The sequence below is a fragment of the Bos grunniens genome, chromosome 1, assembly GCF_055505025.1.
Source record: "Bos grunniens cultivar Pamir isolate PY7600 chromosome 1, Bosgru_T2T1.0, whole genome shotgun sequence".
In the NCBI taxonomy this organism is placed as follows: Eukaryota; Metazoa; Chordata; class Mammalia; order Artiodactyla; family Bovidae; genus Bos; species Bos grunniens.
This window is the reverse complement of record NC_141165.1, coordinates 141,068,130-141,082,943: the sequence shown is the minus strand read 5'-3', so window position 1 is coordinate 141,082,943 and position 14,814 is coordinate 141,068,130.

The following is a 14,814-nucleotide window of genomic DNA, read 5'->3' as shown; positions in this document are numbered from 1 at the left end:
CTCTGTCCTCCACTATCTCCCAGATTTTGCTCAGATTCATGTCCATCGAGTTGGTGATGCTATCTAACCATCTAATTCTCTGCCTCCCTCCTCTCTTTTTGCCTTCAGTCTTTCCGAGAATTGGGGTCTTTTCCAATGAGTAGGCGCTTTGCATCAGGTGGCCAAAATATATGCACTTGAATATGAGTTTTAGTTAGGATTGTCTTAATATTTTTTCCTGACATTTTTTAAGGAGTAAGGAAACTGACTGCTCAATCCTGTGTTTGTCCAAAATAAATTTGGCAGTCAGTGTTGGGTTCAACATTCTGTTGGCTTTTGTTTAGCCATACTTCATAGAAAGGACAATTTTAGTAAGCGACTTTAAAATTTTAGGTCTCAGGATATTGACGGGGAATAAATGTTCCTTGTTTTATATTACCATTATTTATCCTATAAGTTCATATTTCTTGTTTTGTGTATGAATTAAAAAGAGGGCATTGGCATTCAGCAGTAGAATATGCTTAAGGAGAAAGTGAATAAATCTATTGAATCTAAAACATCCACTAAATTTTGAAAAAGAGAATAAAAGAGGAAACAATTGTTTTTAATCAGTAATTTTGTTGCCTTGATTACTGCAAATGTGCCTTTAAACTTATTCTACTTCCATTTTCTCTATTCCAGTGTGAAAATAGCAGTGCAAATCCTACTTGATGGAAGATAACGGTTACTAGAAACACAGTCCACAGTGAGAGTCTTTACAGTTGAGATCATATATCAGCTTTATATGCATATATATACTTATCTCTCAGGGCTCCCCAGGCAGTGCAGCGGGTAAAGAATCCGTCTGCAATTCAGCAGAACACGGTTCGATCCCTGGGTCGGGAAGATCCCTGGGAGAAGGAAATCACAACACACTCCAGTATTCTTGCCTGGAAAATTCCAGAGACAGAGGAGCCTGGTAGGATACAGTCCATAGGGTCATAAAGAGTCGAACACGACTGAAGTGATTGAGCACATACTTATGTGTACATCTGCAAATATATATGCACATATATAAATGCATATGTACATGTTGGCCTTATCATAAATTAGAAATGGTATCAGACAAAAATAGTCCTTATTGAATTGTTTTTTGCTCAGAGTCTATGACTCTTTCCCATTAATGTTCATGAATTTCTTGGCTGAAAGCCTAAAACTATGACTATTAGCATATGTTGTTGCTAAAATTTACCTCATTTATAAATGGATAATGACAAGAGGGCTAAAAAGGTTAAGATATTTGATGAAATCATCCTGAAATACTTTTTAAAAAAATCTCCTTTTTGTGACGCATATTCTAAAGTAATCACTGAATCAGAGAAAATGAGTTTTTTCTTCTGTGACTGAAAGTAAGTATTCATATTTTTTGAAAACTAGTAGTGTGGATGTTGGACTGACCTAGGTCATAGTCATTGGAAATGAGGATTGAGGATTTTTTGTGTGTGAAGCACTGTCAAAGTTCCAAGACAACAATAAAATGACTGTCAGACTATGAGAATGAAAGACTGGGGCTTCAAGGAGAGAAATATAGGAAATTTTTAATTGTGGGTGTTTTCACACGTTGCCTAATCCACAGATGAAGCAATGTTCCTTACTACATATCAAGAAATAAAAATTAGGAAGTGCAGCTGACAAACGTGACCTAGAAAAGGGAAAAATCTATGTTTATCATTCAATTTTGTTTTATTTAGTTTACTTTGAAATAGATCAAAAATACACTACTAGAATCTTTTTATTCTTAAGAGGGTATATTTTAGTGGTCTTTATCCATTCACCTGTATAAGCAGGCTATTTTGTCTACAGCTGGAATTTAGCTTGGCTATAGTAAATGATGTGTTTTTTTATTCTTGAAAGTATCTGGAATTGGAGGCATGCACTGACTTTAGGAAGGGAATTTTCCCACAGTGTTTTACTAAAATTTATTTCAACTTTTATTACTATAGTTAATAAGAGCAATTTGGTGATGTCTTCCACCCCAGGAAAATTATCTCCTTGATTTACATGATGAATGCAGGGGTTGAAGTATCATTAACCATAAGGAGAATAATTTTTGAAATCCTGGTTTGTAAGTAGTTACACCCAATAAGGTAAGCTTAGTGGATTGTAAGAACTACATAGTATCATTTTACTCTGCTTTCTTATAGGTTTCATAAAGAAGTTTCTATATTTCTAGAATTAAGATTGCACAAGTAAATTCTTTCTAGATGATTCCTGACCATTAATGTTGAGCTAAATCAATAAAATGCTCTGAAAGAAAGTCTTGGCAAATTTCCACCAACCAGCTAGCTAGAATCACTCACTTTAACAGAAAGATTTTCTAATACGGACCAAAGGTTCTCAAGACATTGTAGGAAAATACTGAAACAAGAGCTCTCTGAGCTATATCTGGATATCTTAGAGTATATTTCTGTTTAGCATATGATGGAAGATAGTTTCATAACATATTGAGGTAGGGGGAAGTCATTCTGACTTACACGTGATTTTATTTGAACTTTAGATTAACTAAAACAACCTGTTTGTAGACTATCAAACATGGATTGTACATCAACTTAAATCATTAAAGAAACAAATACATTTAAAAATCAAAATGGAGTAACGTGCTTCAGGTATTCAAAACGGACCTGGGTAGCCCTTGTGGATGTTTTAATACATGTTTGTGTATTACTAAGAACATGGATTTTCTGAACCGTATGAGATTCAAGACACTACCAGCTGTTCTCAGAACAATATCTACTTAGTTCAGTTCAGTTCAGTTCAGTCACTCAGTGGTGTCCAACTCTTTGTGACCCCACGAATCACAGCACGCCAGGCCTCCCTGTCCATCACCAACTCCCAGAGTTCACCCAGACTCACGTCCATCAAGTCAGTGATGCCATCCAGCCATCTCATCCTCTGTCGTCCCCTTCTCCTCCTGCCCCCAATCCCTCCTAGCATCAGAGTCTTTTCCAATGAGTCAACTCTTTGCATGAGGTGGCCAAAGTACTGGAGTTTAAGCTTTAGCATCATTCCTTCCAAAGAAATCCCAAGGCTGATCTCCTTTAGAATGGACTGGTTGGATCTACTTTGTCAACAATATCTATTATCAGCTGCCAGTTGCAGTCGTATGGTCTCAAGATCTTCCCTTTGTAACTATGCAACCCTTTTGGACTCTAACCAATCCCTGCTTAACAAGCACCCTTACTTCTTGCCAGCTTTAATTAGAATTCTTGTCAAACAACTTATGTAATTTTGCTGATCTGCCTTTTAAGCCCCTGTTTTGTACTCTGGTTCTGGAGAAGGCAATGGTACCCCACTCCAGTATTCTTGCCTGGAAAATCCCACAGACGGAGGAGCCTGGTAGGCTGCAGTCCATGGGGTCGCTAAGAGTCGGATACGACTGAGTGTCTTCACTTTCATTTTCACTTTGTACTCTGGTGGAACAAAAATTAAGTGCTTCTTGCATCTGTGTCTGGCTATGGTCCTCAGTTTGATTCAAATAAAACTATTTTCTATTCTTTTTAGATTGTTTACCAGTTATTTCCACAGACACATAGAACTTCTGGCCAGCAATATCACTTAGAAGACACACATTACAGCTGACCCTTGAACAACATGAGTTTAAACTGAGTGGGTCCACTTATACAAACATTCTTTTTTCAACAAGTAACTACTAGAAGATCTGATGTTCATCGAACTCACAGATGTGGGACCAAGGACATGAAGAACCAAATATGAGACTTAAGCAGCTGCCATGGATTTTGGTAATTGCTGTGGGTCATGGATTCCTCTGCAGATGCTGATGGGTAACTGTACTTTAAGTTTTATGGCTCCTTCTTCCTTTACTTCAAAAAATGTCTGTGTTGGGGTGTGTGTGTGTGTGTGTCTGTGGGTATGTGTCTACTTGCATTATGGGATGATATAGTCTTTTCTTGATGAAACAAAAAATTGAGGTGGTGCTTTTTTGTAATCCCTGATACATTGTGGTGCATGGTAAATACTTGGCTAGCAGAATGAGTGGTGATCAAAACTAAAACTCTGCAGAGTTGCTAAGGTTTAAAATGATGATAGCATTCTCAACAGGAAACTTGGTTCCAACTGGTCCATTTTAATTTTATTATTTTCTTCTTGTTAGAAATAAAACCCTTAGCAACATTTTCTGGGGGGTGAGGGGGAGAATGAAGGGAGTATTCTTAAGGACTGAAATCAAATAAAATAGAGATCAGAGGTAAAGCCTTAAAACTAAGTCCAGGAAAAGGAAACCTCTTCAAGTAAGTAGAAAATAAAGGAGAGAGAAAAGTGGAGTTAAAGAAATGTACCCTAGAAACATCCAAAGGTTTTTATCCACTTATTTGGCCTCTCTGAGAGCATAGGAAGCAACCGACTTGGCTTTAAGGATCAGAGATTGTTTGGGTAAGCTGCTGGTTCAAGATGTGTAAGACACAATTTAGTGAATTGTCAAGAACTGTTATTCCTAGAATGATTCAGGGACATGTTACCAAAATTATTTGAAATACATAAAAGCATTTTTAAGAAGGTGAACATATGAAAAATAGACATACTATTAAGTTCTTTGTAACCAAAAATATACCTCTTTAAACAATTACCTTCTGATTACTTTCCTCAAAATACAAACAAATGAAATAAAGATTTGTAAGATTTAAAAATAGTTATTTGATGTTAATGTCTAAAAAGTAAACAGTCATATAGATTTTATATAACAAAAACTTAAATATCCCAAAATATCAAAGCCCACTATCTGACCCAAAATAAAAGTTATGAACAAAGTTCTGAGAATAAATGGAATTCAAGTTTAAACATTCTTTATCTATTAGATTAATTCTTGCTCAAAGGATATGAGATCCAAAGTAGAAATGGAACTATGATATTAAAGACCTTCAAGTAAATACCTGAGATTTCTTAGAATCAATACATTTTCTTGGATCCAAATAGTCTTTCTGAATTGATACTAAAGATTAGTAGGAGCAGTAGTTCTTCAGAGAGAATAAATCATGTCATTCTATACATATATACTGTGTATGTATGTGTGTGTGTGTGTGTGTGTGTGTGTATATATATATATATATATATTTCATGCAAAGATGAGCTCAATAAAGGACATAAATGGTATGGACCTAACAGAAACAGAAGATATTAAAAGAGATGGCAAGAATACACAGAAGAACTGTACAAAAAAGATCTTCACGACCCAGATAATCACGATGGTGTGATCACTGACCTAGAGCCAGACATCCTGGAATGTGAAGTCAAGTGGGCCTTAGAAAGCATCACTACAAACAAAGCTAGTGGAGGTGATGGAATTCCAATTAAGCTAGTCCAAATCCTGAAAGATGATGCTGTGAAAATGCTGCACTCAATATGCCAGCAAATTTGGAAAACTCAGCAGTGGCCAGAGGACTGGAAAAGGTCAGTTTTCATTCCAATCCCAAAGAAAGGTAATGCCAAAGAATGCTCAAACTACTGCACAATTGCACTCATCTCACACGCTAGTAAAGTAATGCTCAAAATTCTCCAAGCCAGGCTTCAGCAATATGTGAACAGTGAACTTCCTGATGTTCAAGCTGGTTTTAGAAAAGGCAGACGAACCAGAGATCAAATTGCCAACATCCGCTGGATCATGGAAAAAGCAAGAGAGTTCCAGAAAAACATCTATTTCTGCTTTATTGACTATGCCAAAGCCTTTGACTGTGTGGATCACAATAAACTGTGGAAAATTCTGAAAGAGATGGGAATACCAGAACACTTGATCTGCCTCTTGAGAAATTTGTATGCAGGTCAGGAAGCAAAAGTTAGAACTGGACATGGAACAACAGACTGGTTCCAAATAGGAAAAGGAGTTCGTCAAGGCTGTGTATTGTCACCCTGTTTATTTAACTTATATGCAGAGTACATCATGAGAAACATTGGACTGGAAGAAACACAAGCTGGAATCAAGATTGCTGGGAGTAATATCAATAACCTCAGATATGCAGATGACACCACCCTTATGGCAGAAAGTGAAGAGGAACTCAAAAGCCTCTTGATGAAAGTGAAAGTGGAGAGTGAAAAAGTTGGCTTAAAGCTCAACATTCAGAAAATGAAGATCATGGCATCTGGTCCCATCACTTCATGGAAAATAGATGGGGAAACAGTGGAAACAGTGTCAGACTTTATTTTTCTGGGCTCCAAAATCACTACAGATGGTGACTGCAGCCATGAAATTAAAAGATGCTTACTCCTTGGAATGAAAGTTATGACCAACCTAGATAGCATATTGAAAAGCAGAGACATTACTTTGCCAACAAAGGTTCATCTAGTCAAGGCTATTGTTTTTCCTGTGGTCATGTATGGATGTGAGAGTTGGAGTGTGAAGAAGGCTGAGCACTGAAGTATTGATGCTTTTGAACTGTGGTGCTGGAGAAGACTCTTGAGAGTCCCTTGGACTGTGAGGAGATCCACCCAGTCCATTCTGAAGGAGATCAGCCCTGGGATTTCTTTGGAAGGAATGATGCTAAAGCTGAAACTCCAGTACTTTGTCCACCTCATGCGAAGAGTTGACTCATTGGAAAAGACTCTGATGCTGGGAGGGATTGGGGGCAGGAGGAGAAGGGGACGACAGAGGATGAGCTGGCTTGATGGCATCACTGACTCGATGGACGTGAGTCTGAGTGAACTCCGGGAGTTGGTGATGGACAGGGAGGCCTGGCATGCTGCAATTCATGGGGTCACAAAGAGTCAGACATGACTGAGCGACTGATCTGATCTGATCTGATATATATATATAGTGTGTGTGTGCGTGTGTTTGTATGTGTCAGCTCATGAGCCAGAAATAGCAATTTACAACTGAGGGCTCCAGATTTTCTGTTAAAAACATGTATTAATTTATGAAAAAACCAAGAAAGAAGAAGACTAAGATCCTCTTTAAATAAAGCATTCACGATGGTAATTAACTTTTTTCAGGTGCCAAAAAGTATGATAAGGATGTTGATGACGTTACCCAGCAAAATGTCATACTTTCTCACTCGGATTCTGTGACACCCAAGTTTTCTTCCTACCTCATTTTCACTTACAATCATCAGTTACTCAATGCTTCTTCTTATCCAAACTTTTTAAATGCTAAAATTCCTCTTAATATTTTACTATGTATCCCATAAGTTATTTAAAAAATTATTTTCAATTTTGTCTTTGAAAATTTTACTAAATATTTTATTCTATTCTTAATTATACTGGGACTGCTTTATTGATTATGCCAAAGGCTTTGACTGTGTACATCACAACAAACTGGAGAATTCTTCAAGAGATGGGAATACCCGATCACCTTACCTGCCTCCTGAGAAATCTGTAAGCAGATCAAGAAGCAACAGTTAGAACCAGATGTGAAACAACAAACTGGTTCCAAATAGGAAAAGGAGTATGTCAAGCTATATATTTTCACCCTGCTTACTTAACTTGCAGAGTACAATATGAGAAAAGCTGGGCTGGAGGAAGCACAAGCTGGAATCAAGATTGGTGGGAGGAATATCAATAACCTCAGATAACACAAATGACATCACCCTTATGGCTGAAAGTGAAAGTGAAATTGAAAGAGGAGAGTGGAAAAGCTGGCTTAAAATTCACCATTCAGAAAACTAAGATTATGGCATCTGGTCCCATCACTTCATGGGAAATAAATGGGGAAACAATGGAAACAGTTTTAAGGAATATTGGTCAGGAATTTTGTAGTGACATTCTCAACTGTGATTCTCCTAATGTTCATGATTAGACTGGCGCTGTATATATTTTGGGTGGAAGACTATAGAAGTTAAGTCTTATTTATGATAGCAAGGGCATATATTACCAGCATGACAACACTACTGAATTTAAACTTAAGAATCTGGCTGATGTTGTGTTTTTCAGATTTTCCACTATGAAGGTTCATCTTCCACACCCACTTTTATGATATACTCTTCATAAAGAAGTCGTTATGCACAGCCTACACATAATATGAGGGAAACTATACTGCCCTTTCTTAGGGTAATATATCTATATAAGTTTTTGAAAGTCTTCTGCATATATTTATCTATTTGCCTATTCTACCCCATTTATTTATTAAATCAATATTACAATTCACTTTTAAATATCAACAAGGATTTATACACACAGAAACACACACACACACACTCACACTTTGGGTTATAAGTCTATTGTATCTTCATGCTTAAATTTTTCAACTCTGGCCACTGAAGGCCTAATAAATAAATAAAAATGCAAACTAAAGCCACTTTGATAGTAGCATTTCAAATGGCTCAAAATTTGTGCTTTTATTTGTTTGAATACTTTCTTATATTTTGTATTACATAATTATTCAGCTTCATCCTACACTTTTCTTTCCGGAGTCCTGGAATCAGCCAGTTCTCCAAGGAGCCCTGGTTCCATCTATCGGAGAGTTGTATTACAAACCAAGATTTGAGGGCTAGATGTACTGTTTGCTGTTAGGATATCATTGTTTCTAGGCCCTCTCATCTGACAGAGAAGGCATCAATAGGACCAAATCTAATTCTTCAAACTTGATCCAAAATCACATCATTGAGAAGAAATTCCTGAGCATTATTCTTTCTTGGTGAAATTCTTACCAATTTTGATAAAATATTGTGTTGGCCCAAAATTTCATTCAGGTTTTTCCGTACCATCTTACAGAAAAATCCAAACCAAGTTTTAGGCTAACCCAAGACTTCTTTTGCAATTTTATTTGAACATAAAGTATCAATAGATTATTCTTGAGATTTCCACTTTTATTTATTTTTATACATTTATGAGAAAAATATAAGGTCTGATGTGCCTTGGTTACATTTTGTGTTTGAAATTACATGAGCATGGAGGACAAGATTAATAACCATGTCATTATACAGACTGGTCGGAGAAGGCAATGGCACCCCACTCCAGTACTCTAGCCTGGAAAATCCCATGGACGGAGGAGCCTGGTGGGCTGCAGTCCATGGGGTCGCTAAGAGTTGGACACGACTGAGCGACTTCACTTTCACTTTCCACTTTCATGCATTGGAGAAGGAAATGGCAACCCACTCCAGTGTTCTTGCCTGGAGAATCCCAGGGATGGGGGCGCCTGGTGGGCTGCCGTCTATGGGGTTGCACAGAGTTGGACACGACTGAAGCGACTTAGCAGCAGCATACAGACTTGTATATTTGAATTGTCACTTGATCATGCACTATTATTATAAATTAAAATGTTCTTTAAGAAAAACAAAAAGTGTACTGAAATCTTCAATTCTTCAAATATTTACATGATAAAATAAAACCATAATTGCTTATCCTTTATGTAAGTTCACAAAGATGTCATTTTTTTCATATTTCACTTTTATTAGCTTCAAAGTTTTGTTCATATCTCACCTTTTTGATTTGCATTTGTAAACATATATAGTTATTTATATGTTATACATATTCTTATATGTATTGTATGGTATAGATATGCATAAAACTGCTTTCTATATTATCTGGCAGAATTTTATACCATGTCTTCATTTTATTTTTAATCTTAGTTGACTGAATTACACAATGAAATAATGTTTTTTTCATGACACTTCTGTGGATATTTTGTGAGATTTTGCATTTCTAAATAGTATCTTTTGATTAACTTCACATATGAATAACAATGCAGTTGTGTTTTGAATTCTTATATCATAAACTGTTCCTCTCAAAATAATACAGCAATTTTCTTTTTGTCCTTTGACATTTTATATGACAGAGAATAAACCAACATTTTTTTCTTCTTTCAGCATAAATTGATTAGCTTTCTTAGAAATTTTGAATTTGAGGGGAACTATTTAAAGGTATTCATTTCACCCAAATGAATTAAATGCTGCTCTTTATATTAATCTTGACTAAGTTTGCATAAGTCACTCATTTAGCACACTAAATCTTCATCACAGACATTTTACTTTCCTCTTTGTTTAATATTTTTTTCAATAACAAGAAGCATTTTATTTTTAGTCTTAACTCATATAAATTTCTCCTTTATGATTTTATCATTAATCTTTTCTACTCTCAGAGACATCGTCTCTTCTGTTTTAATGCTTGTTGTGTATGTTGTGCATTCCACTATGTCTAATATGTGACTATTTTATATGTACTATGTTAGTTAAGTACTCTCTGCACAGTTTATTTTAATTGCTTTTCTTTTTTTTAATTTTATTTTATTTTTAAACTTTACATAATTGTATTAGTTTTGCCAAATATCAAAATGAATCCGCCACAGGTACACATGTGTTCCCCATCCTGAACCCTCCTCCCTCCTCCCTCCCCTTACCATCCCTCTGGGTCGTCCCAGTGCACTAGTCCCAAGCATCCAGTATCGTGCATCGAACCTGGACTGGCATCTCGTTTCATACATGATATTTTACATGTTTCAATGCCATTCTCCCAAATCTTCCCACCCTTTCCCTCTTCCATAGAGTCCATAAGACTGTTCTATACATCAGTGTCTCTTTTGCTGTCTCGTACACAGGGTTATTGTTAGCATGTTTCTAAATTCCATATATATGCGTTATTATACTGTATTGGTGTTTTTCCTTCTGGCTTACTTCACTCTGTATAATAGGCTCCAGTTTCATCCACCTCATTAGAACTGATTCAAATGTTTGCTTTTCTTTTAATGTCTTCCTTACCCATGCCCCTTTTAGTCTTTTGTATACTAGATTATCACCACTGTATTTTTTACTATTTTATAAGATACATATTTTAAAATTATTTCTAAAATTATAGAGCTAGTTTTTTTTTTTTCTTTTACATTGAGCTTTTTTTTTTTTTTTTAATGATGAATTCTTATCACCTCTAAAACGTCATTACCTAGTTTCTGGGGTTGTAGAAAATTTCCCACATCTCAAAACTTTTGTCTATTTTGTAACCTATTCTTACATCTTCTTCCTTCCTCCTCTCTGCCTTTTCCCTTCTCCTTTTTTGTTTTTCCTTTCCTCTTTCTTTGACAAGTACTCCTCTTGATCAAAAGTGTTTCTTAAAATAGAAATAAAATGGCAGAAGCAAGGGGCAAGTGATATTGAACTGTTGCTTTCACCATCAAGTGAGATTTTTTTCATTAAAATAAATCCTGTTAATTAGTAGAAAGTGGTCTGAAAGCAAAGTACCTAACATTGAATGACTTAACACAGGCAGGCAACATTGTTCCTACTATATGTGCACAAGTGCATTGTGTGTGTTTGTGCACATGTACATGTGTATATACTGCTTATAATCCAGCTAAATGAGGGAAAATTTCTGTTGGTTGACAACAGATGAAGATATCAGTCACTTCTGTAGTATGACTACTTATAGAAATTGGGGTTTTAAAATATGACTTTGAAAATAGATTACATATAGCTGCAGTTCTCTCTCTTCTCTACAGAGTCTTATCAGTAGTAGCAACTGTCAATTGATATTGTCACAGGCTTGCACTTGTTAAAAATTTACTAAAGAAAACAATTTAGGTGATACAAACTAGCTTTATCAAATACTTCATGAAGTAGATAGTCTGCTGTTGGAGAACTGAAAAATGGAGCAGAAGGGAAGACATTTTTATAAGATAAGGATAAGAACAAAGAAGAGACAAGTAGAAAATATCTGATTGGCTGGGCCACACACAGCCATGTTTGGGTGAGGAGGTCCAGACCTGGCTTGGCACTAGGAAATTAGCTTACTGAATATACTGTGTTTCTGGTCAAACAAAGCATTTACAGAGACATACATCTCATGCGAAGAGTTGACTCATTGGAAAAGACTCTGATGCTGGGAGGGGTTGGGGGCAGGAGGAGAAGGGGACGACAGAGGATGAGATGGCTGGATGGCATCACTGACTCGATGGATGTGAGTCTGAGTGACCTCCGGGAGTTGGTGATGGACAGGGAGGCCTGGCATGCTGCAATTCATGGGGTCGCAAAGAGTCGGACATGACTGAGCAACTGAACTGAACTGAAAAGTTATCTGCATTTCAGTTGTAGCACCCTGGGAAAGAGTGGTTCTTTTTGGGCCAAGAAATTTGTTTCAATAGTCTGCCCTTTTATTCATCTTATTAACCATTAAAGGGGTTTAGTCAAAAATTTTCCATTGTGACTCGTTGTTACCACTGACCTTCAGTTCTTAGAGTAGTATTCTAAAGAGGTGAAGTCAGGCTCCTATTCTTAGAGCTTTTTGTAATATTCTGTTCTATTTTATCATTTCAGTTGAAGAGAGAACATCTATTGGGTGCTGAATGGTTGCCCAAGAGGTGGCAAGAATACACAGAAGAACTGTACAAGAAAGAGCTTCATGACCCAGATAATCCGGATGCAGTGATCACTCACCTAGAGCCAGACATCTTGGAACGTGAAGTCAAGTGGGACTTAGGAAGCATCACTATGAACAAAGCTAGTGGAGGTGATGGAAGTCCAGTTGAGCTATTTCAAATCCTGAAAGCTGATAAAGTGTTGCACTCAATATGCCAGCAAATTTGGAAAACTCATCAGTGGCCACAGGACTGGCAAAGGTCAGTTTTCATTCCAGTCCCAAAGAAAGACAATGCCAAAGAATGCTCAAACTACCTCACAATTGCACTCATCTCACAAGCTAGTAAAATGATGCTTAAAATTCTCCAAGCCAGACTTCAGTAATACATGAACCGTGAACATCCAGATGTTCAAGCTGGTTTTAGAAAAGGCAGAGGAACAAGAAATCTAATTGCCAACATTTGCTGGATCATCGAAAAAGCAAGAGAGTTCCAGAAAAACATCTATTTCTGCTTTATTGACTATGCCAAAGCCTTTGACTGTGTGGATCACAATAAACTGTGGAATATTCTGAAAGAGATGGGAATCCCAGACCACCTAACCTGCCTCTTGAGAAACCTGTGCGTAGGTCAGGAAGCAACAGTTAGAAGTGGACATGGAACAACAGACTGGGTCCAAACAGGAAAAGGAGTATGTCAAGGCTGTATATTGTCACCCTGATTATTTAACTTATATGCAGAGTACATCATGAGAAACACTGGGCTGGATGAAGCATAAGCTGGAATCAAGATTGCCAGGAGAAATATCAATAACATCAGATATGCAGTGATACCACCCTTATGGCATCTTCTTGATGCCATAAAGAGCTTCTTGATGAAAGTGAAAAAGGAAAGTAAAAAAGTTGGCTTAAAGCTCAACATTCAGAAAACTAAGATCATGGCATCTGGTCCCATCACTTCATGGCAAATAAATGGGGAAACAATGGAAACAGTGGCTGACTTTATTTTTCTGGGCTCCAAGATTGCTGTAGATGGTGACTGTAGCCATGAAATTAAAAGTCACTTACATCTTGGAAGGAAAGTTATGATCAGCCTAGATAGCATATTAAAGAACAGAGATATTACTTTGCCAACAAAGGTCCGTCTAGTCAAGGCTCTGGTTTTTCCAGCTGTCATGTATAGATGTGAGAGTTGGACTGTGAAGAAAGCTGCGTGCCGAAGAATTGATGCTTTTGAACTGTGGTGTTGGAGAAGACTCTTGCGAGTTCCTTAGTCTCAAGGGAATCCAACCAGTTCATCCTAAAGGAGATCAGTCCTGGGTGTTCATTGGAAGGACTGATGTTGAAGCTGAAACTCCAATACTTTGGCCACCTGATGTAAAGAGCTGAGTCATTTGAAAAGCCCCTGATGTTGGGAAAGATTAAGGGCAGGAGCAGAAGGGGACAACAGAGGATGAGATGGTTGAATGGCATCACCAACTCGATGGACATGGGTTTGGGTGGACTCCGAGAGTTGGTGATGTACAGGGAGGCCTGGTATGCTGCGGTTCATGGGGTTGCAAAGAGTCAGACATGCCTGAGCGACTGAACTGAAGTGAACTGAAATGAATGGCTGCCCAAAGGCACTGAATTTAAATCTTTTGAGGGGACACAGTATGTTAGAGAGACAATAATATTATTAATAATAAAACATTGTCCATGATTTGGAGAACACTCTTGAGCCATGGCCTCCATAACCCAAACAAGCTGAAATCAGATACATCAAGAAATGATCCTACATACAAATACCCCCCCCCCAAAAAAAGAAAAGAAACAATGCTCAACATCACTAATTATCAGAAAAAAGCAAGTTAAAATTACAGTTAGGTGTCATGTCAACCAGTCAGAATGGCCATCATCAAAAAGTCTACAAACGGAAATGCTGGAGAGGGGATGGAGAAAAGAGAACCCTTCTACGCTCTTGGTGGGGATGTAAATTGGTATAACCACTATGGGGTTTCCCTGATGGCTCAACAGTAAAGAATCTACCTGCAGTGCAGGAGATGTAGGTTTGACCCCTGGGCTGGGAAGATCCCCTAGAGGAGAGAATGGCAATTCACTCCAGTATGCTTGCTGGGAAAATCCCATGGTCAAAGGAGCCTCGTGGGCTACAGTTCATAGGGTCACAAAGAGTTGGAACAGTATGAAGGTCCCTTAAAAACTTTTAAACAGAACTACCATATGATCCAGCAATACTACTTCTGGGCATATATCCAGAGAAAACCATAACCTGAAAGGATACATGCACCCCAGTGTTGACAGCAGCACTATTTGCAATAGCCCAGACATGGAAACAACACAAATTTCCATCAACAGATGAATGGAGATGTGGCATATATACACAATGGAATATTAGTCAGCCATAAAAAGAATGAAATAATGTCATTTGCATCAACATGGATAGACCTAAGATTACTATAGTAAATGAAGTGTGTCAGACAGAGAATGACAAACATCATACAATTTCAGTCATATGTGGAATCTAATTTTGAAAAATAGACATAAATGATCTTATTTATAATACAGAAGTAGACT